At 48.2% G+C, this 21791-nt stretch overlaps 1 long non-coding RNA gene across 1 annotated transcript; it reads left to right on the forward strand.

Moving 5' to 3' along the window:
• The first annotated feature begins 1055 nt into the window (after positions 1-1055).
• On the forward strand, positions 1056-21046 carry LOC148110296 (uncharacterized). Its single transcript, XR_015724109.1, has 3 exons — positions 1056-1363; positions 6638-6836; positions 20511-21046. It is a non-coding gene; the product is annotated as an uncharacterized LOC148110296 (long non-coding RNA).
• The last annotated feature ends 745 nt before the right edge of the window (positions 21047-21791 follow it).

The raw sequence follows: 21791 nt of genomic DNA on the forward strand, positions 1-21791 counted from the left end.
AAATGCTGTTATTTGATAATAGCACTTGCTAAGCACTTAGCGTGTTCTAGGCACTAGAATAAGTGCCTTGAGCACTTCTGCTTTATGCAGGTGTCACAGTGACCTCGTGACATGGATCTGTGGTCATTTTACAGAAGAGGAAATTGAGGCAGTGGGTCCCAAGGCCACTTAGCTAAGGAATGGTCAAGCTGGGACTCCAAGCAGCTGGCTCCAGGACCCCATTCTAAAATGCTAAGGTATGATTTACATATATATATATACACTCTATATATATATACACTCTCTCTATATATACACTCTCTCTATATATACTTTATGAATTATATATGTATAATTTCCCCCTCTTTTCCTAATGTGTGGTAAGACCAAAATAACCTAATATGCATAAAAGCTCTTTGAAAATAAAGGGCCATCCCATTCCATCTCCTTCTTTCTTGCCTAGATTTCTAGTTGATTCCTAAAGCAGCAAGAGAATGCATGATTACAGGGACCATTTACTAGGTGAATCACACAAGTATCCTCAAGCTGCCTGAAGTTGGGGGCCAGGGTCACGGATCCCACCTGTTATGCAGAGCTGCACCTGCTCTGGCTGCGATTCTAGAAGCTGGGTTTCAGTTTGGGGACCCAGTGGGTGACACTCGAGAAGATAGGAGTCACACCAGCTCCTGGCTCGTGTCACCCAGGTTTCCATTACAAGGGTGCTGCCTGCCAGTCAGGAGGGTGGTGGGCACCCTACAGGAACCAGCGTTACACATATCATGTCCTGGTCAGGTCCTCACCCTAGGCCCCACTCTGCAGCTATCCACATCACTTTTCAAGGAAGGCGGTGCTAAGGATAATGACCTTTCCATGGCAGAGGGTGCCAGGGAATCAAGGTCCTGAGCCAGGGAGAGCCAAGACTCCCGGGCACCCCGCCCCCATCCACAGGGAGGTCTGGCTGGATTCTGTGCACGCTTTAAATCTGACTCAGCCACCAAAACTAGAACAAAGTTGTCCTGGGCCCGAGAAAGTCATCCCTGCCCCCACCACCTGACTGTTTCCATAGAAGGATTAAGTGGGGTTGGAGTTGGGATTTGGAAGGGCAGCAAATTCAAGACTGGGGAGAATTTGGACTTTCCTGTGCATTCACCATGGACAGCCATTCCCTCCCCCCAGAGAACAGTCTCAGACCCCCGATGAGCCAAAATGAAATCTCTCTGTGTTTTATCCAAATATGCCGTCGACTTCAGAATGAACTCTTCCTCCTCCTTCCTGCTGACCTGACTGCAAATCAGCTTTTGATGGGGTTGGACAGTTTGGAGAGATGGGCAGCGATCACGCTGAAATATGATGACAGGGGCAAGACTGTAAGGACATCCTCGAGGTAAGGCATGTGCATAGAGCAGCCATGTGAAAACAATTAGGACAATAAATTTACTAATTGCTGAAAGTAACTTAATAGCAAAACCACAATGCTCTCTGCTATTAATCCCAGCTACTGCAGCGGGTGCCATATTGCTTGCTGGAGGCATTGGCTGTAGTGTTTGTGGATATCAAGCAAAAAAGCTTGCATGACTTTCGGTAATTGAAAAGTAAATGGCTCTCTAGCCTCAAACCAATTCAAGGGGCCCAGGGGTTTGAGGCATTTCTTAAACCTTGGAGAGAGAGGAAGGAGGCAGGGCCCCTCTTGCCTGGTATGTCTCTCTTGCTCTCCGCCACCTTCTGCACTTTCTACACTTAAACTAGGGCGATGAGAGTTTCTTAGATTTGGGAGGCTTAAGAACTGATTTCTAGCAAGTAGAGATTCGAATGCAGTATTTTCAGCAGTGCTGGAGTTTTAGGATTGAATGGGTAGAAATGAGGTAGTAGTCGATGCAGGGGGCCATTCGTAGGTTGGGTAAAGAGCCTTCAGCCTTTCGGTCCCCAGGTCTTTAAGGCTGCTTGTTACAGATGATTCTTCACCAGAAATTAGGCATTGCACCCTGGTATCAGGTATAAATGCAGTATGTTTGGAGCCCAAAGAATCCTTATCCCTCTAGAAGATCAAAGACAGCCATCAAACGTGCCACTTTCAGTGGCTGACAGGTACGCACAGGACTGCAGTTTCCCTAAGTAGATGAGCTCCTTGTGCCCACAGTTCTCTTAAAGTTGCCTGAATCTTCAAGGATTTGGATCACTCAATCCTCATTTTTTTTCTCTCTTAAATATTCAGAAAAAAAATAGGCCAAAGTTTTGTTTTGTTTTTGAAATACGTTTGTACTGCCTCTACTTTGTGTTTGACTCTCTATCTATGAGAAGGTATATTTCAAAAATTGAGGGTTCAGTTGGTACTTCGTTGTGATGTTTTTATCATTTCAATGAGCAGTTTAACAACTTCTTTCCAGTTAAAAAGATCATGGCCTGAAATTTTGAAATTTTAAAGCCATCCTCTTCTGAGGATGGTCAGTGTTTCCACGAAGGCTTAAGGCCTCCCTCCAGCTGCAGGAGCCAGTGAGGCCAGTCTAGATGGGTTCCCCTCAACAGCTGCCTTCCAGGAAACAGACGTTGTAACCTTGGACTTTCTGAAAGTTTGGAGAGAAATAATATTTCCGAGGCTGTCCAACCCGGGGCTACCCTGAAGTGTATTCTCGGGTGAATCCAGATGTTCAGAGAGCTGGGGGTGGGGGGCATTGTTTTCATTCCCTGCAGAATGACTTTCACGAAGCTGCATGTTAATCTTGTCCTGTTGACCCACTTCTAGAGAATACTGGTTAAGAAAACAGATTCTCGGGGCGCCTGGGTGGCACAACGGTTAAGCATCTGCCTTCGGCTTAGGGCGTGATCCCGGCGTTATGGGATCAAGCCCCACATCAGGCTCCTCCGCTAGGAGCCTGCTTCTTCCTCTCCCACTCCCCTGCTTGTGTTCCCTCTCTCGCTGGCTGTCTCTCTCTCTCTGTCAAATAAATAAATAAAATCTTTAAAAAAAAAAAAAAGAAAGAAAACAGATTCTCAGGCCCCATGCTAGAGTCCGATGCAACATTTCCAGAGGAGCTGGAGGAATGTGTATCTCTGCTGATTCTGGGTCAGGGCCACTGCCCCATACTCTCTCTGTCATTACTGGGGAGAGCTGTGCTGGCTCTGAGCAACTGGCTTCTTTTTTATCGCCAGCCACCGGTGCTTCTAACGGAGCGTGCTCTATCTTGGGGTCGGCTCTGGGACTCTCAGGACAAGATCTTAGGCACACGTACTTCGTGTTCGCCTTCTACTCGCTGCCTCTGCTTTCCTTCCCCTCTGTCCCACTTTCATCAGCCTACTCATTAATCATTTTTATTATGAAAAATTTTAAGCATAATATAAATGTTTATCTTTGCTATTAGAAAACATTTCAAACACACAAAATAGGGAGGTGCTACAATGCACCCTCATATATCCATCGCCAAGCTTCAATCATTTTCGACCTGGAGGCGATCTTTGACATTGATAGTTACTCCTATTGGAGCTTTGAATCTTTGCAAGTCCCCCAGACCCTTTTTCTTACGAGCCGGAGAGTACGTCCTTAGTAACCACAGCGAGTCAGTAGTTCTCATCTGGAGGTGATTTTGCCTGTTCCCGCCTGCGGACGTTTGGCAATAGCTGGGGACATTTTTAGTTGTCCTAACGAGGTGGAGGGCAGTTGGAGTCGACATCCAATGTGTAGAAGCAAAGATGCTGCCCTCAACACACGGGGCGGCCCCCCCAGCAAAGAGTGATCGGCCCCAAATGGCACTGGTACTGAGGTGGGGAAATCTCATCTAAATACTCCTAAGGGAGTATTTTCCAAGCTAGAAAATTACTAGGAAATTAAGTTTGAATAAAGCAAAAACTTGCATTTCTACTTAAAAAGTGTCCTAAGTACAGCAGGTTTGGTGGTCTATAGTGTATTCATGGGACCTATGCAGAACACCGGTAAGAAACTGGTCAACAGTGGTTGTGTCTGGGGAGAGGAGCTGAGGGTGCTGGGGACGGGGTGGGATACTTACTTTTTACCATATTTCTCTTCATGTCTTTTATATATTATAATGTATGCGTGTCTTACCTACTTGAGAGAGTATATTTGAATAACAGGGAATACGTGACTATTTTCAAAGGATCAGAAAACACAAAATTCCTATTAAAAAACAAAAGCTTTTAAAATGGTTGTGTAAGGAGACCAGTAAGAACCTTTGGAAAGGGCTTTCCAGAACACCATGAACCTGTCAGACACCGAATGGGGCTTGCAGAGCGCAGGGGCCATTAAGGGAATGAGAAACATGTGGAGGGGCGGCCGTCTAGTCCTGGCATGATGGATCAATTGTGGGAGAGTGAAGTTAAATGAGATGGTCCCCATGCCAAGCTTCTGACACTAATGAGCCCTCAACGCAGGGAGCAGGTCTCCCGGGGGCAGGCAGGGAGGCGTGGGAGTGACGAGCAGCCTTGCCCGCCACAGTGTAGGTGGGGACTGGACCCCAGCCCTGACATGAGTCTTTGCCCAGATGGCTCGTAGCCATGAACCCCACGGAAGTCACTTGCCCTGTGCCTGATCTTCCAAAGGAGATAGCTATGATAAGCTCTAAATGGTGACAGAAGAGAGGTGAGCCCCTCGCTGCTTTCCAAGTTCCTTACCAGTTCTCCAACAGGTCCAGCAAAGAGGCTGCTGCTCTGGGGGGTTCGAAGGCCCTCCCACCTCTGTGTTCTCCTCACCCTCCAGGCTCCTGCTGGCCTCTCAGCTGCAGCTTACAGGGCCTTCTGTTAGTCCCTCACATTTCCCAGGCTGCCCTCTACCACAGGGCCTTTGAACATGCTATTCCTTCTACCAGACACAGCCTTCCTTCCTTTCTCTCCTAGTGAATGTCAGCTCTTCTTCTCCAGAGAGCTCTCAACGACTCCCCTAGTAGGTCACATCCTTTCCTTACAGGCTGTTGGGTCCTGGGATCTCTCTCTCTCCTAGCACTTGGAAAGGTGCATCTTCATTTTGTGTATGCAGTTATGTGGTAAATGCCTGTCTCCCTGCTGGCCTGTAAGCTCCGTGGGAGCAGCCTCTGGCACATACTTCGAAGTCAACATGTATCTGTTGACCAAGTGACCAAATGAGTAACAGAAATGGCCCTGCCGGGGCTCCTGGGTGGCTCAGTCAATAAGCGTCTGCCTCCAGCCCAGGGTGTGATCCCAGGGTCCTGGGATGGAGCCCCGCATCAGGCTCCCTGCTCCGCTGGGAGGCCTGCTTCTCCCTCTCCCATTCCCCTGCTTGTGTTCCCTCTCTTGCTGGCTTTCTCTTTCTCTCTGTCAAATAAATAAATAAAATCTTTTTTTTTTAAAGATTTTATTTATTTATTCGACAGAGATGGAGACAGCCAGCGAGAGAGGGAACACAAGCAGGGGGAATGGGAGAGAAAGAAGCAGGCTCATAGCAGAGGAGCCTGATGTGGGGCTCGATCCCACAACGCCGGGATCACGCCCTGAGCCGAAGGCAGACGCTTAACCTCTGTGCCACCCAGGCGCCCCATAAATAAAATCTTTAAAAAAAAAAAAAGGAAAAAAGAAATGGCCCTGCCCCAGAAGTGTGTACCACTAAGTACTTTATAAGGCACTCTTGGAAGAGCAGACAAGGTGGGAGGAGTGGAGGCACCCCCAAGATGTGGAAGAAGTGGCCTGGGCAGCCTGGAATCTTCTGTGACTTTGCCAGGGGTGGGGGCCTGTGTGTGGCCAGGTCTGGTCTCTGCCAGAGGGCATTCCTGGATAGGTACCCTGATCACACCTTAGCTTTTTCCATTTCTCCCCTCTCGCACCTGGTCCTGGTGGAGCAAGGCAGACCTCCCCGATGCTCAAGCGATGAATTAATTACCCCCTGAGGTTGGTCAGCAGATGTGGGAGCCCAGGGGTGGGGGAGCTAGGAGAGTCTCCAGGACAACAGGTGAATACAACAAATAATTCCTTCCAAGCCGACACATGAGAGGGGTGTGGGGTTCTCTTCTCTACAAAGGTAAGGCCCTCCCTGACTACAGTGACCCCGCACCGCATTGGATGCCCCCTTCTTGGGCTCCCATAATACCCTGGACATATTCCAGTTGCTAAGCAACAGCAATAGTGGCCTTGTTAAATGTCTGGTACTGAACTCGGCTGCGAGCCCCCAAGAGCAAGACTATGAGGGTTTTTTTCTTCCTTTTAATCCCTAAACCATGCACAATGCCTCAATTATCAAGGTGTTTGATAATGTCTGTGGAATGGGATTCCCACTTGATCACATGTCACCATGTCTAGATGATTAATTTTTGGATTTTTTTTTTTTAACTTGTCCATCTTGCCGCAATTTCTGTTGGCAGGAGCAGAAATGGAGACAAAAAGGATGTTTGCTTCAAGCCACACTGTGTTCATTAAACACACACACACACACACACACACATCTCTCAGCTACCGAGAATTCTTGTTGAAGTCAAAAGTGGTAGAATTCTAAGAAAATGCTGTAAAACGAGAAAGATATATTTGGTGTTGAAAAGTGAATTGATGAGTAGAAGTAATGTGTGTGCTCCTGGGTAAGATGAGCCGCCCTCGAGAGGCTGAGGGCCCAGCCAAAGCCGAAGAGCAACTGGCAGGTGTGCGGGCCTCCCCAGGAGATCCCCGCAGAGACCCTGGAGGACATTTTCCCTTCATTCTCTTTCTACAGAGAGCAAGCTCCTCCAGAATGCTTCCCAGAGGAAGGGCAGGTGGCGTGGGAATTGCTTGTGGCGGCGTACCAGCGCAAGGCTGAGCAGGGAAAGGGGCGGCTGCTCTCAGAGACTCCAGTCAACCACATGACTGCTCGTAAGTGCACAGTGGGTGGGGCTGTAGGCTCTCGCCACGGCCAGAGAAGACACCTGCCCCAGGTAAGCATGCCGAAGCCAAGGTTGGACTCCACTCAGCGAATTTCCTCTCCCTTTTGGGTCTTCATTCAAGTGTCACCTTGGGGAGCCCTCCCCTGGTCGACTTCCCACCTACAGGCCTTCCCTGGCCTCGTGGCACACACACATTCTCTTCCCACCCTGCTTCATCTCCCCGCTGAGCACAGATGGCTCTCTGAAGCCCATGCACGTTGCTCATTCTCTAACACCCCTCTCCCTCCCGGACTGTAAGCTGCAGTAAGTCTCCATCTGCACTGCTCACTGCTCTGTCCCCAGTGCCCAGAACCCCGCCTGGCTCCTCGATGGTGGGTGGCTGAAAGAATGAATGATCTTTGTCATCAAAGGCTGCCTTTTGGACCGGTGACAACCCTGCATTCTGATTGATTTGAAGATACTGCCTTTCTAAATCCCCCCCAAGCACTACGTGGTCCAAGCTGTGTGCAAATTTCAGTGAATTAAAAGAAATTTTCTTTTGAAAATATATCGAATGTTTTACCAGTGACCTTGAGATAGACGAGACATGCTGCCTTTGCACTGGGAGGCTTGGCTGTTGTCATGGCAACGACACCAGCGTGGCACTTCTTACGGGGCCGCAGCAGATAGAATAAACTCGCAGTTACTCTGCATCCGAGCACCTCAAGGAAGAGTTTTAATAATTATAAGTGGAGGGAGAGGTTGAGTGGTTTGCTAAGGAAAGTGGTTTGCTAAGTCTTCGGATCAAGAGAGATCAATGAAGAGGTGGTCTAACCTCCCCTTTGCTACGGCTTCTCAGGTGGTCTCTGGAAAGTTGGGTCCGTGGCATTGGGTGCCCAGCGCTTGTCCCATCGCTGCCCTTTATACTCAGCTGTCCCCACTTGGGATCTCACCTCCACCACGGGCCCTGGATCATCTGCTCCCACCTGGTTCTTCCCTCTTCCTTTCTGTAGGACTCGGTCCTTATCCTGGCCTTCTCCAGTTCTTGGTGACCTGTTCACAGGTCCCCACCCCACGCTCTCTGCTTGCTTCCTCATGCCAGCCACAGCCACCGTGCTAGGTGGGAGATGCACGTGCCACCAGCCACATTCCCTACAGAGACTGTGGTGGGCTGAGCGGTGGCCCCGGTGACGAGAAAACAGCTGTTTGGAGTGGCTGTCCTGGCATTTTATAGCAGGATAGCCGTGCTCACAACCCGAGTCTGACATGTAGATAAGGGCCTGAGCTTAAGATTCCTGCCCCATGTTCCTGCTTTGCTTTTCCGGGGCACCTTTTAAAATAAACACTTAGGGGTGCCTGGGTGGCTCAGTCAGTTAGGCGTCCGACTCTTGATTTCGGCTCAGGTCATGACCTCAGGGTTGTGGGATCAAGCCATGGGATCAAGCCCTGCGTCAAGATCTGCACTCAACGGGAAGTCTGCTTGAGATTCTCTCTCCCTCTCTCTCTGCCCCTGCCCCCCACACCCAAGCTCTCTCTCTCTGTCTAAAATAAATAAGTGCATCTTTAAAAAATAAAATAAAATAAAATAAAATAAAATAAAATAAAATAAAATAATAACCACTTAGGGTTGCCCCGATATAAAGTTAGTGACCTCAGCCCCAACCACCTTGTAAGTAATAGGTGTTTGCTACCCTGCTGTCTGTATCCTCCCTGCTTGGGACCTGGGACAGAGGACAATCCTTCCCCTGGCTCATTGCAAACTACCTCCCTCCCCACCCCCACCCCCATTTCTGGGACGTGTAAGTAATAAATCTTGTGACTTTACTTCCTTTGTGTGGGTGTACTGCCATTGCACCTTCAATCAAAAGGACCCCATGGCTTTCACTTCCCCCAAGTGGGAGCTCAGATGCTGAGGGAGCTTCCTGGCGACCTTGGGTTATAATCTGCACATTCTTAATTTAATTCACCAGCTCCAACCCCCAAACACACCCCAACTCATGTCCTCTAGAACCTCAGACTGTGACCTTATTTAGAAATAGGGTCTTTGCAGATATAATTAGTTAAGATGAGGTCATACAGGAGTAGGGTGGGCCCTTCATCTAATATGACCGATGTCTTCGGAGGAAGGCTTTTTAGAGACACAGGGACACACAGAGACAACGGGAGAAGGCCCTGCGAATTGAAGTGATGCCTCCCTGAGCAAAACCAAGGGTTGCTGGCAACCGCAGAAGCTACAGAGGAGACGCACAATGGACTCTTCCTCAGAGCGTCCAGAGGGAACCAGCCCTGCCAATACCATGATTTCAGACTTCTGGCCTCCGGAACTATGAGAAAATAACTGTCTGTTGTTTGCGCCCTCTGATCCGTGGCGCTTTATTCAGTGGCCCCAGGAAACTAACACAGAGACACGGGGGTCTGGCACCTGGCAGACCGGCCCTGGGCCTTTCCACTGGGAGGAAGAAGTGGCCCCCAGGGAGATGTCCAGGCAGACATGTGGGGGTCCTCAGACGGGCTTTGTCCCTTGGACCTCGTCCTCTCACAGCTGGCCCACCCACACATAGTGTTACTTTCTAGCTTCCCAGTTTCTTCAGCCCGCAAACTAGCATTTGAGGCCCCAGCCTCATGTTGTTCCACCTTCGGGCAGGGTCCCTGGCCCAGGCTGGAGGCACCACAAACACTACTGGATCGTAGCCAGCCCATTATTTGGAGAGCCGATGGGTCCCAGCAGTCAGGGAGGCTGCGTGTCTGATCCGGGCCGGAGATATGACCTTGGGGTGGTGACCCTGACCCAGCGGCCTCGTAACGGCCCCTCCTGGAGACCCCCAATGTGCCTTGGCCCGCAGCGGGGGACAAGTTTCACCAGAAAAGAAAAAGGATGTGGAGTGAAATTCTCACTCGCTGTCAAGATCACTGACACCGACAGCAGCTCAGCTCAACTGTCTCTGTCCGGCGGCCGAGATGAGCGTTGACCATGATCCCGTCGGTCCTGCCGCCCCAGCCACAGACGCGCCATCCCTCTTGGCTGCTGTTTTCATCATTTTAAAAGGGCTGCTGGGTGGTGGGGGTGGTGGGAGGAAGTAGGGAAGGAGCTTGTCTCATGTGAGATTTCGACAGTTTGCTCACAGTAAAAAATGAGCGAAGTGATAAAGTTACTCCATTCATCAGCCGTCCACTCCCAAACATTTGCAACCGATTACGTGCTTCAGAGCGGGCACCAAGTCACGGGGTCTTCTTGTAAGCAGCCTGCTGGCATGAGCCAAACGCAGGAAAACTAGACGGTACCTCTGAAACGCCTTCCGAAGAAAAATTCTCCCAAGTCATAAAAAAGATACGGAGACCGGTAGTTGCTTTTCTCAGCAGCCAACCCTCATTGATGCCCCTTAAGAAACAATAAAGTAGGAACGGTTCCAGCCACCGCAAAGCCGCATGTGCTTTTCCTGCCCACGCGAACAGGCAACGTGGACTTTCCGAATCCCCGTCCTCTTTAAAAGATGTTCCGTGCGGAAGGGGGAGCTGATGCTTGTGTTAAATGGGCAAACCCATGGGCACTCGGCTGCATTCCTGGCCAAGCCGAGTTGACCTGCTGCAGGATTCATTATCCTAAAAGGGTCACTATTGATATTTGCTGGAAATTATTACCCAAAAGCTCTCACGTCAGCCTTCTAGAGATGGCCATGGTTGAATTAGATGAAGGCTCACCTGAGCAAAAAAACAACCTACTTTTGGCGACTGCTGGTTTTTCCTGACTGACGGAGTAAGCTACGTTTGAATCTCTATCACACAACAAGACAGGAACAAAACCCCCTACTGAACTGGAAAGGGCGCCTGCATTTGCTAAAATAAATGTATGGGAATGTCTGCCGATCTTGGACGGTGCGGTCTCTGCCCTGAAAACCTGATCTCTCCACTGGAAGGAAGCCTTGCTCATGCCCCCTTCCTGCTCTGAGCTTTGGGACTTCTGACTGATTCTGGCATTCACCGGCTCTTTCCTGGGCATGTTAGCTGCCTGGGCTTTGGGGGTGCTGAGGCCCCTCCTCGCCCTGGTCTCTACACAGAGTGCCTCCGCTGTCCTGCTGCCCCGGAGCCTGCTGAGGTAAGACGCCCAGCCCTGGGCACAGGCCTGAGAGACGGTGTTCCACAAACACGAGCTATTCCAGCATCGGCTGGATGTGTGCTGACAATTCCAGAGGCTTCGAGAGGTGACAGAGGCATTCTGTCTCAAGGTTGCTGTGGTCTCAGAGGAGCCCATCCATTGGAAGGCCTCCCTTCGAGCTGACTGGCAGTGCCTGCGGTCGTGTTCCTTTTTCCTTCCCTGGACTCCTGGTTTCCTGAAGAAGATGGTTCAGGGGCAGGAGGAAGGTGAAGGTGAAGTGGGAAGGGGAATCCATTTCAACACTGTAGGAGCCTGGCGGCTCTTGTGAGGGGGGTTCGGGCCCAGCCGCTGCTCCTGGGCTCTCTGCAGTAATTCCAGTGCTGCTCCTGGCTCCTGCTCGCTCCTTCCTGGAAGGACATTGATTGCCTCCTGGTGCCGCCCAGTCCCAGCACCCCAGCAACACAACCCCCGCCCCCCTAAGGACCAGGCTAGTAGAACAATATTTACTTAGGCCTGCCTCATTCTAAGTGTTTCTCTTCACAGCGTTCATAGAAGATAGATGCTATTATGATTGCCATTTCACACATGGAGGAAGTGAGGCACAGAGAGCTTAAGAAACTTGCCTAAAGTCACACAGCTGAGATGGTGAACCTGAGATCTGAGGTGAGAACCGGGATTCTGGTGTTTCAACCACTGCATTACCGTGTTTCCAGCAGTGCAGACCTGCGGATGTCCAACCTTTCCTACTACTAGTTCCACTAGTTCCTCAAGGGCTTATATGATCCCCCCAAGGGATGTATTATGACCCAGGAAGCACTTAATAAACACCGATTATGATCTGTCCCTACCTCTGCGGCATCGGAGGGCCTGAGGCAGGCTGGGAGGGATCTGCAAAATCCAACATGTCTCCCCATGACCCCCTCCGGTTCCGAAGCCTCCCCCAAATACAGCCGCAAATGCCTTTTGCCAAACTCTTCGATGTTTGTAGAAATGTTTCCTCATTTACTGGCCATCCCAGCACAGTATTGGCCCCTGGAGAGTGAGGGTCAGGCCCTCTGACATCCCCAGGGGCCCCCAGAGCAGCCAGAGGCCTGGCAGGCTATGAGCCATCGGTGGATATTTGCCAAGTGAACGAAGGAATACCTCCACCTATGGCTAACTCCGAGGGCCCTAACCACGCCGCTTTCTAGAAGACCCGTAAGAACGCTGTCTAGCTAGAGTGCTGCTTTTCCAGTATTTGGAATGTATTAGGAGGGGTTTCAAACAAATTGCCAAAATACATCAGGCTAAAACCGCCGTGGCTTTGCCAGAAATCGCTGGAGAATACAAGCCAGAGGAGGGGGCTGTGGGCCTATGACCCTCGAAAGCCCTCGGTGCAGGAATCCGTCCCATGGAAAGTAGGATTTGGCTCCCTGCATCCTGCCCAGGGGGTGAACGATTAGGCTTCAAAACAGAACTTATCAACGATTTAGTCTCATTAAGTTGTAAGAAAACAGGCAACGTGTTCCAAGGTCATAAGTTTTCTCAAACATTCAAAGGTTTGCAATGGTTTATAAAACCAAAGGAGAGCCGGAGCCCACTGGGGCTTGCTAGGGTGATGGATATATGTGGAGTTTGCAAAGAACTTTTCCAGGCCGTCTTAAAAGCCAGCTCATTACAGCTCCACGGGCTACAGGCCGTTTCTCTATCCTAAGTGAAGGCTGGTCTGTGGTGTGTGTGTGACGGTCTCCAAAGACGTGCAGGTCCCACCTAGCATTTTTAACTTTAACGGAAGCTTCCAAGACTGCAAGTGAGAACATACAAGCCGTCTTCCTCTGCTTTTCTGTAGGGCCGTGTGCACGCGTGCTTACGTGTGTGCGCGTGTGCGTGCGTGTGTGTGCACACACCTCCAGGTCACTCTGCCCAGTAAATCGGGGTTGAGCTGGCCTTCCCCAGGATTAGAAATTTTAAGAAGTTTTACTTAGAGCATTTCCCACCTGCATCGCCAGCCTTATCCCCAGAGAAGCCACCCCGAAAACATCAGCTCCTAAACTCTCGGTGTTCCGACAAACACACTTCCCAGGGGTCCCAGCTGTCTGGTGGGTGTGAGTAATTTCGTTACCTTACTTCCTGATGCTGAGTGTGGCCGCCTTGTTTACGGGCTGGCAGAGGACAGTGGCAGCTACAGCTCACCCTGGGGGGACACTTACTAAGTCTTCCAGTTTACCTTCTCAGAGCGAAAGGACTTGTCGTTTGTTTCTCTGGAGTCCTTAGTTGATCAAGTGTGTCCTCCGGTATTTTCTTGATCGACTGGCCTACGTCACAGGCAGGAAAATCTCCCATTTGCACTGGGCTGGGCCAGGGCTGGAGGTGACCACGGCCAGAAGTCTACACCCCGATAGGAGCAAGCCACGGACCCTGCAGGCCACTCCATCAAGTCCCATGGTCAACAGGCTACGGAAGAGGTAGGAAGACTGCAGTTTATGAGTCCAGCAGATGTGGCTTGGAAGTCTAGCTCTGCACTGGCCAGGAGTGTGACTTGGGCAAATTCCCTAACTGGACTCTGTGTGGTCTCACCATCCATGAGAGAGTGGTGTTGGCTCTGTGGGTGGCTGTTAGCATTAAACGGGATGACCCGTATCAAAACACTTACAACAGCATTGTGTGACTAGACATACCAGTTACTATGAACTCTCTTCACCCACAGCTGTCCTCCTGAGAAAAGTGTCAGTGAATGGGACTGCCTTCCCCATTGGCTTACTCCAATTTTGGCCAAATATCTTCCTTGTGTCTGATGGGGTTTCGTTGAAGAGGCTCCTACTGGATGAGTACGTGTGAGGTTTTCCGTCACTTCTGGAGAAATTCAGTTAATTATCCCCAACACATCACTCACATGTGTTTGGGGAGGACACTATTCAAGGGACTCAGAGGTAAATAGGTCTATCTGAAAGTGAGGCATTCTCAAAATTCCAGAATATTCTTCTGTAACAACCAGTCTGATAACTGGATTTTTCTATATAGGATCTGCGAACAGATACTTGTCTTTGAAATGATTGTCATTGACGAGGCCAAGACCGTGATCATGGCGCCCTGGAATGGAAGCTTCCGGAACTCAGAACTCGGTCTCTGTTTTGTGAAGTTGCACTTTGCTGGGATATCAGGCTCATATGTTCTCCTAACTCTGCTCTCACCAGCTCCACCAGCTCGGCCAGCTCTGCACCTTTGAGTCAAATCTGGCAGCCTACTGGTGTTGAAGTCCCACACTGGTTACCCCTTAGGACACACCCCGAAGGGCTGACAGGGCCTGGGGAGGGGTGCTCTCTAGGACGCCAAGGAGAGCCAGAAGCCCCCCATCCCACCCCGAGCTGCACTGCAGATGTGTGCCCTCAATGGACCAGATGTCCTGGGACCAAAGAAAAGGCCTGGGAGATGCAGTGGGGGTAAAAATGGGAAAATACGTATTCTCGTTATAGTTCAGACGTGCAGAAAACATTGCAACGTTGCTTTATTTTTTTCCCCAAAACTAATCTGATCTTCCTTTACAAGTCCCTGTTCGCTGATTTGAAGGGAAAAGAATGTATTTAGTCTGGTTTAAAACCTCGTTCCATCCACAACCCTGTGCTTCTCAAGCTACTTGTGGTAAGGGACCATTTTTGTTGCTGTTTTTAATTTCCAACGAGTTGCAGATACGTTCATAAAATCCAATAGAAATGAATTACTATAAACAAAATTTAATAAGACACAAAGCACAAGCTGTTTTTATGATTATGTCAATAAACAAAGTTATTCTGTCAAATTTCTACAGGAACTTCTGAATGTCCACCCTCAATGTTTTTATTTATTTTTACTTTTTCAGTTTTAATGATTTTATTTTTTTTTAATTTTGATTTTTTATTTAAATTCTAGTTAGTTGACATATTGATTTCAGGAGTAGAATTCAGTGATTCATCACTTACATATAACAACCAGGGCTCATCACCACAAGTGCCCTCCTCACTCCCCGTCACCCGTCTAGCCCATCCGCCCCCCTCCCCCTCCCCCCTGCCTTCAAATCCCGTTTGTTCTCTATAGTTAAGAGTCTCTTATGGTTTGCTTCTCTCTCTGTCTTTCTTTCTCCTTCCCCTATGTTCATCTGTTTTATTTCTTAAATTCCACATATGAGTGAAATCATATGGTATTTGTCTTTCTCTGACAGACTTATTTTACTTAGCATAATGCTCTCTAGCTCCATCCACATTGTTTTAAATGGCAAGATTTCATTCTTTTTGATGGCTGAGTAATATTCCATTGTGTGTGTGTGTGTGTGTGTGTGTGTGTGTGTGTGTACACACCACATCTTCTTTATCCTCAAAGTTTTTACACTTACGTCAGCCTACGATGGCAACAGTTTGAGGAGCTGTTCCAGTGCGCAGACCCACTCGAGTGGAACTGATTTAAACAGTCTCCAGAGGTTTAACTTGACCTGTGTGATTCCATCCTCACTCCGTTGACCCTTCTGAGGTGAAATCTGGGCATATGGAGGGAGGAGGAGGGCACATGTTCTGTGGAGGCATTGGGGCAGTGACCTGGTACTAATACAGGTCTATGGGAGGGTCTGGCTGTTTCTCCCTGGTGAAGAGTTGGCCAGCTGATGTCTATGGCTTATGAAACCTTCTTGACTGGTTGGGACCAGGTGACCCCATCCCATGGCTTGAGATAGGGACTCTGCCATGGCCTCCATCTACCTCTGGACATCCTCTAATGCAGGTCACGTGGTGCCCACCATACTGAGCCACTGTCCACCACTCAGCTTAGTCACCAGTTAGTGCCACTAGCCTCTCTCTTCCAGTGAATGTTCCTCTATCTTCTTGGTTTCTCTGGGGCCTTCTATGTTGGTGAGGAACTACCCAGCAGAGTGATGTCCGCCAAGCACAGAGCACACCAACCCCTCTGCCTTCTGTATTTTCCTCAACTAGTGAATGCACTTCCCTCTCTCTGGGTCTCTGTCAGGGGAGATGAGTTGGGACACACACATCTCACTACTCACTCTTCCTTCTGTTGGCTGCCTGTGTCTCACAATCCTCCAGGGCTGGAAGGAGCTGGCACCACTCCCTCCTTCCCTCTGAATATAAAACTCTATGGTTTAGTCCTCCGTGCATGGCTCTTGATATGTCAACGGTATAGAAAAGAAGCAAGGAAATCCTTTCTCTCAAAAACACCTGACTTTCAAGTTTATTGTTTTGGTACAAAATCCTATTTTGAATGGCTGAAGCTCCATATCATTTTTTTTTTCATTTTCTTTGCATTCCTTCCATGATACTCTTAAATCTCTCCATGCATGAAAATGCAGTGAAGAGTGTCATTATTATTATTATCTGCAAGAGGTGACATACCATCTAGCTAATGTAATCCACAGGGTAATTTCTCTGATTAATCCACTCACAAGCATTTTCTTTTTCTTTTTCTTTTTTTTAAGATTTTATTTATTTATTTGAGAGAGAGTGAGAGAGAGAAAGATCACAAGCAGGGGGGAAGAGGTAAAACGAGAAGCAGACTCCCTGTTGAACAGGGAGCCTGATGTGGGACTTGATCCCAGGACCCTGGGATCATGACCTGAGCTGAAGGCAGACGCTTAACTGACTGAACCACCAAGGCAACCCTCCTCACAACCATTTTCACGTAAGAAACAGAAACTCTGAAGAAATAGGGCTAGGATGGGTAATGTCTCATGGGGGTGGGAAATTTGGGACAATGGAGCTTTCCATGGGACCTGCATTGTGGGGCCCTCTTAACAGACATGAGTCACCAGGACAACCCAAGGACAGGAAGTTGGCCGCGGCAAAGAGGTGAGACCCAAGGGGAAGTAGGAAAAGCTCAAGGATAAACTTTATCCCCTTCATAATTCTGTTCATCCTTCAGCTAAATACTAAACTTTCCCCCCACGTTCTGGCTCTAAAAACATAACAATACTTCTGGAGTATTCCTGAGGAAAAGGATCCATTTAATGTAAAGCCCCACCAATCCTCCATCATGGATAGCTTCCAACCCCTGTGTCATCTTGTATTTATGATTTACTCATCAGCTTTACTTTAAAAAATAATTTTCAGTAACCTCTAAAGAAATACTTTCTCTCTTATCTTTAAAATATTCAAACGACCCCCTACCTATTCCTTGCTCTTTTTGCATGAGCAAATTACATCTGGCCTCTTTCCCACCTGGGAAGTAGACAGTGATCGTGAGGGATGGAGAGCTGGCTTGTGCTTGGCACACTGTCTATTTGTCAAGCAGTGCAGTTTTGTGGTGAGCCCACTAGCCTGGGAATTCTCATAACCCTGACTTCATGGGTAATTTACGGTAAGTTATTCATTCTGTTCTTCCTTTAGCTCCTCTGCAAAATGGGGCAAATAATAACACAGCGTGATTTTGAAGCCATAACAAGATGATGGGAATGAAAGCGGTCACCCTCATCTAACCATGAGCTTGGGTGCCACACAAATGTGGAATGAAATGTTATCATTCTTTAGGGGAGTCACATTTCATGACGAGCTCCATGCTTTACTCACTCATTTTTTTTTTAAATAAAAGAAGTGAAGAAACAAAGATCGCTGCCTAGGACACATGGGGTACCTTCTCTGCTACTTATTTGAACAAGAAACGTGCCACGCTGTTTTGAAAAGTTGATCACACAAGACTTCGAAGGGTTTCATCTAGGCCTGGGTGCAGGTACAAGAGGAAAAATATTGTGGCCAGAGTATCTCCATGCATTATTTGGGTTTTAAATCCTAAATCACTACCTAAAATGCATGGTTTGGTTTAGGCTACCCCACTAGACATGCTGGCTTGGCTCCTCATTCTAGAGCGCTCTCCTAATAACCCAACATAAAAAAGCAGGGCCTTTTTCAAAGTTGCAAGTCAATGTGCTGTAAACATGGGCCTGAGGTTGGAATATTGAATTCCATGAATATCAACAATCTGTCTTACCCCATTAATCAGAGGTTTGCAATCTCTACAGTCTTATGAGCCATGGGGCCGTCACTGATAATTCTCTGTCAAGGAGAAATGTAATCATCTAGACATGTGCTTGAGGAGGAATTTTTCCCCTTGTTGATTTTATGTAGGAAATGATTATTAGAAAATGTTGGCTGACTTGGTGGCTTAGAGGTTTGGGGAGGAGGCCTTATGTTGGGGATGGTAGAGACGTGGGTGACACAGAGGGCCCTTTGACAGAGCTCTGCAAACCCAAAGAGGTTCAACAATTTGTTGGGCTGGGTCTCCCTCTGCATGGTCTCCTCAGGGACCCATTCCCAAGCAGTGAAACTAATAATCCTCAAATCTACTCCCCCAGACGCTATTACACCGTATTTGAATTATGTTATCGAGAGAGATGTTGGTTCAATTCTGGTCGATCTCCCAAACTCTAAGGAAATGTGCTCCTTCCCTGGTGGGAAAGTACATTTGATGACCCCAGAAGCCATGTTTCTTCAGTCTTCCCCCCCCCCCAGCTCCCCAGTCAGCTTCACTCCATCCTACGGAGTCCTTGCAAATGCCTGAGATAACACAGGTTGGGAAATGGCACTGAAGGGGGAAGCCAGGGCCATGTTTCAGTCCCCTGATGTCAGCACAATTAACCTTCTTTTACATTTGTAAGTCTTCCATTACACACCCGTGTTATGTGTCAAGAAGGATGCTTGGTTCTCTGTATTAGGTGTACTTGTTGCATGCCGGGCTTTGACATGTGTGTAAGAGTGTCAAGCACCAGAGAACTTCCAGCTCCATCTAAGCCAAGCAGAGCTAGCAACTACGGACATAATTTTAAGAAGTCTGGATAGACTAACCATTTAGGGGATGAAAACACTCGCACCTACAGAAGTACCCGATAAACCCACTCCCAGTATCTAGAACAGTTGTGGTCTTACCCCTACACTTCCTTGGCCGTCGCTGAGGAAAGAGGCTGGGGTTGGCTTAGTCACTTTGGTTAGGTCCCTCCAGAAAAAGATATATGTAGTTCTAAAGTCACTTCCAGGGTGTTTCATTGAAGACCTTAGGAGATATGTGTTGCTGTGATAGACAAAATAATTTCTCACCAGAGATGTCCATGTCGTGATCCCCAGAACCTGTGAATGTTGGGGCCAGTTGAGGTTGCAGATGGAATTAAGACTGCTGACCAGCTGACCTTATAATAAGAAGATTATCATGGGTTATCTGGGTAGACCCTATGTCATTACAAGGGCCCTTACATGTAGAAAACAGGCAGTGTCAGTATCAGAGGGATGTGATGTGAGAAAGCCTGGACTGCCATGGCTGGCTTTGATGATGGAAGGAGGGATGCTGAACCAAGCATGCAGGTGGCCCCTAGAAGCTGGGAAAGGTGAGGAAATATGTTCTCCCCTGGAGCCTTCAGAAAGGAACGCAGCCCGGCCAACACCTGGATTTAGCCCAGTGAGTCTGATTTCTGACCCCAGAACTGAAGATCGTACACTTGTATTAAGCCACTTGGACTGGGATAATTTGTTACAGCAGCAATAGGAAACGAATTCAGTTGCCTCAGTGTTTTCTGCTGATTGACACAAGTGAGAAAAGAGCTAATTTTGCTGTTCTCTCAGAATCATGGCAAGTCAGGTGGGAACAGAGTTTAGAGCAGAGGCTGGCTACATGGGCGAAAGCAGGTACAGGATGGATTGGAGGTAGAAGATGGTAAGTGGCTTTGTCTCTCTGCCTGCCTCTTCCTGGGGCTTGTGAGGACAGCCTTGAGGTCCCCATGCGCTCTCCCTGGTTCTTCCGGAAGATGACCCTCTTGAACACCGGAGTCACTGGTTCTTCAGAACCAGCTCTGCAATCTTCGTAGAGTCCTATGGTTTCCATTTTTCCCCATTCCACCTTCTCCCCCTCCTCCTTCTCCTCCTCTTTCTTTTAATATGTAACTCTGCCTTCTTGGAAAGATCCATGAAGTTTCAGATTTCCTTTCCTGGGGGTGATGGGTCAGCTGGTTCTGGGAATGGCAAGTAGCCTAATAACTGCCAATTTCTTTTTTTTTTTTCTTTTTCTTTTCTTCTTTCTTTGAGAGAGAGTGGGGGGAGGAGCAGAGGGAGAGGGAGAATCTTTTTTTTTTTTTTTAAAGATTTTATTTATTTATTTGACAGAGATAGAGACTCCAGCGAGAGAGGGAACACAAGCAGGGGGAGTGGGAGAGGAAGAAGCAGGCTCATAGTGGAAGAGCCTGATGTGGGGCTCGATCCCACAACGCCGGGATCATGCCCCGAGCCGAAGGCAGACGCTTAACCGCTGTGCCACCCAGGCGCCCCGGGAGAGGGAGAATCTTAAGCAGGCTGCACACCTAGGGTGGAGCCCGACCTGACCCTGAGACCATGACCTGAGCTGAGATCAAGAGTTGGATGCTTGATCTACTGAGCCACCCAGGCACCCCAAGCACCTGCCAATTTCTGTGGTGTAAATGCTTTTACTACGGCTGACATCAAGCTACCAGCATCACTGAATGCAGAGGTGGGAAGAGATGTTCACAGGCTGGATTGGCCAGGCTCATGCACACCATGAAGCATGTCTAAAACCCCCCACCCTTCAAGAGGGAAGTGTAGAGCCCCAGCCCTTCAGAAAGCACAGCACTAATTTGCAGTAATTTGGCCTTTACCGTAAACAGTGCTGTGAGTCTTTCAAAGCAATTGTGTTTTGTCTTACAGATGGTCCTGTAACTAAATTCCCTCATTCCCCTACTGCAGTTGCCCAGAACCAATGGAAATCCCGAAGAGCCGAAAAGCAGAGTCACAAGTAGCCATGAGTTGATTGAAGACCCTCGTCGCCAATGGTTAAGACCAGTTTTAACTCTGGAATGTCCTTTCTGTAATTCTTTTTTCCTTTTTAAGTTATTTTTCAGTTTAGTTTGATTCCATAAGTTACTTGAAAACCACTGAAACCGAAAATCATCAGTACTCCGAAAATTATTAAGAGATCTTTGATCATGTTAATGTGTCTCATTTTACATCCATTATCCCTAAGTGATCTGGTAAGTTCTATTTCCATCACTGATTGTACTAGGCCCTGTTAGGTAGTAAATTGGTATGACTATGAAATGTTTAAACCAGTTTGTTGAAGGAAGTTTAACATACACATATAAGAGATATCCTATGTACTTAATAATATGACCGTTGAATTGCAATTGGTATACGAGAAAGATAATTCATAGGCCCATAGTAGGTGTTTTTTGGAAGGGTTTGCTAATCAGATATAAACAAATAAATATTATTTTTTAAAATTGAGAACTTAAGATTTCTGTGATTTAGAAGACTCAGCAAATACCACCCAACCCAGAAAGGCAATCATGGCATAACCAAATAATTTCTCCCCTGTGTCTCTTATCAAAGCCTTTTTTTTTTTTTAATGCTTTTCAAAGAAATGGGACACTTGCAGTGACCCTGCCCTCCGAGGTGGGCTCCTGGGGCTGTACGGTCACCATAGCCTGCCCATATAAGCTCTCCCGGTTACAGTCTATGAGATGTTTCGTGGAGCTGCTCCCTGCATGATTTGGACAGCACGGGCTCCATCCTTTCCAAATGTGGCACCAGCAGGCTGCCATGCATAAAAGCACTTTCTTGTTAACACAATGACACAGCACAAACTTAAACGAGGTGGCCCATCTACTCTGGGCATCTTGTTCTCCTCCAAATTAATTCCAAAGGCCAGGTGATGGTCTGGCCGCAGCAGGCCCTGCTTCTTGGGTTCAGGATTATAAATCAGGGACCTTGCGGCGATGGGCAGGGAGACCGGAAGACATCTGTCTGCCAGCAGGAAGAGGGAGGTGCTTGCAGCCACTGCGCTGACGGCAGATTCTTAACTTCCGGGAGTGTGAAGGTTGGGATAAAAGGAGAAGGAGAATATTAAAGATGCTGGAGCTACATTTTCCAGAGAGCTTCTTCATCCCATTGTGAATTGATCTGCAGTCCTGCATTTCATCAACTATGGAA

Source organism: Ursus americanus, chromosome 4 (assembly GCF_024610735.1).
Source record: "Ursus americanus isolate L20-20 chromosome 4, mUrsAme1.1.p, whole genome shotgun sequence".
NCBI lineage: Eukaryota > Metazoa > Chordata > Mammalia > Carnivora > Ursidae > Ursus > Ursus americanus.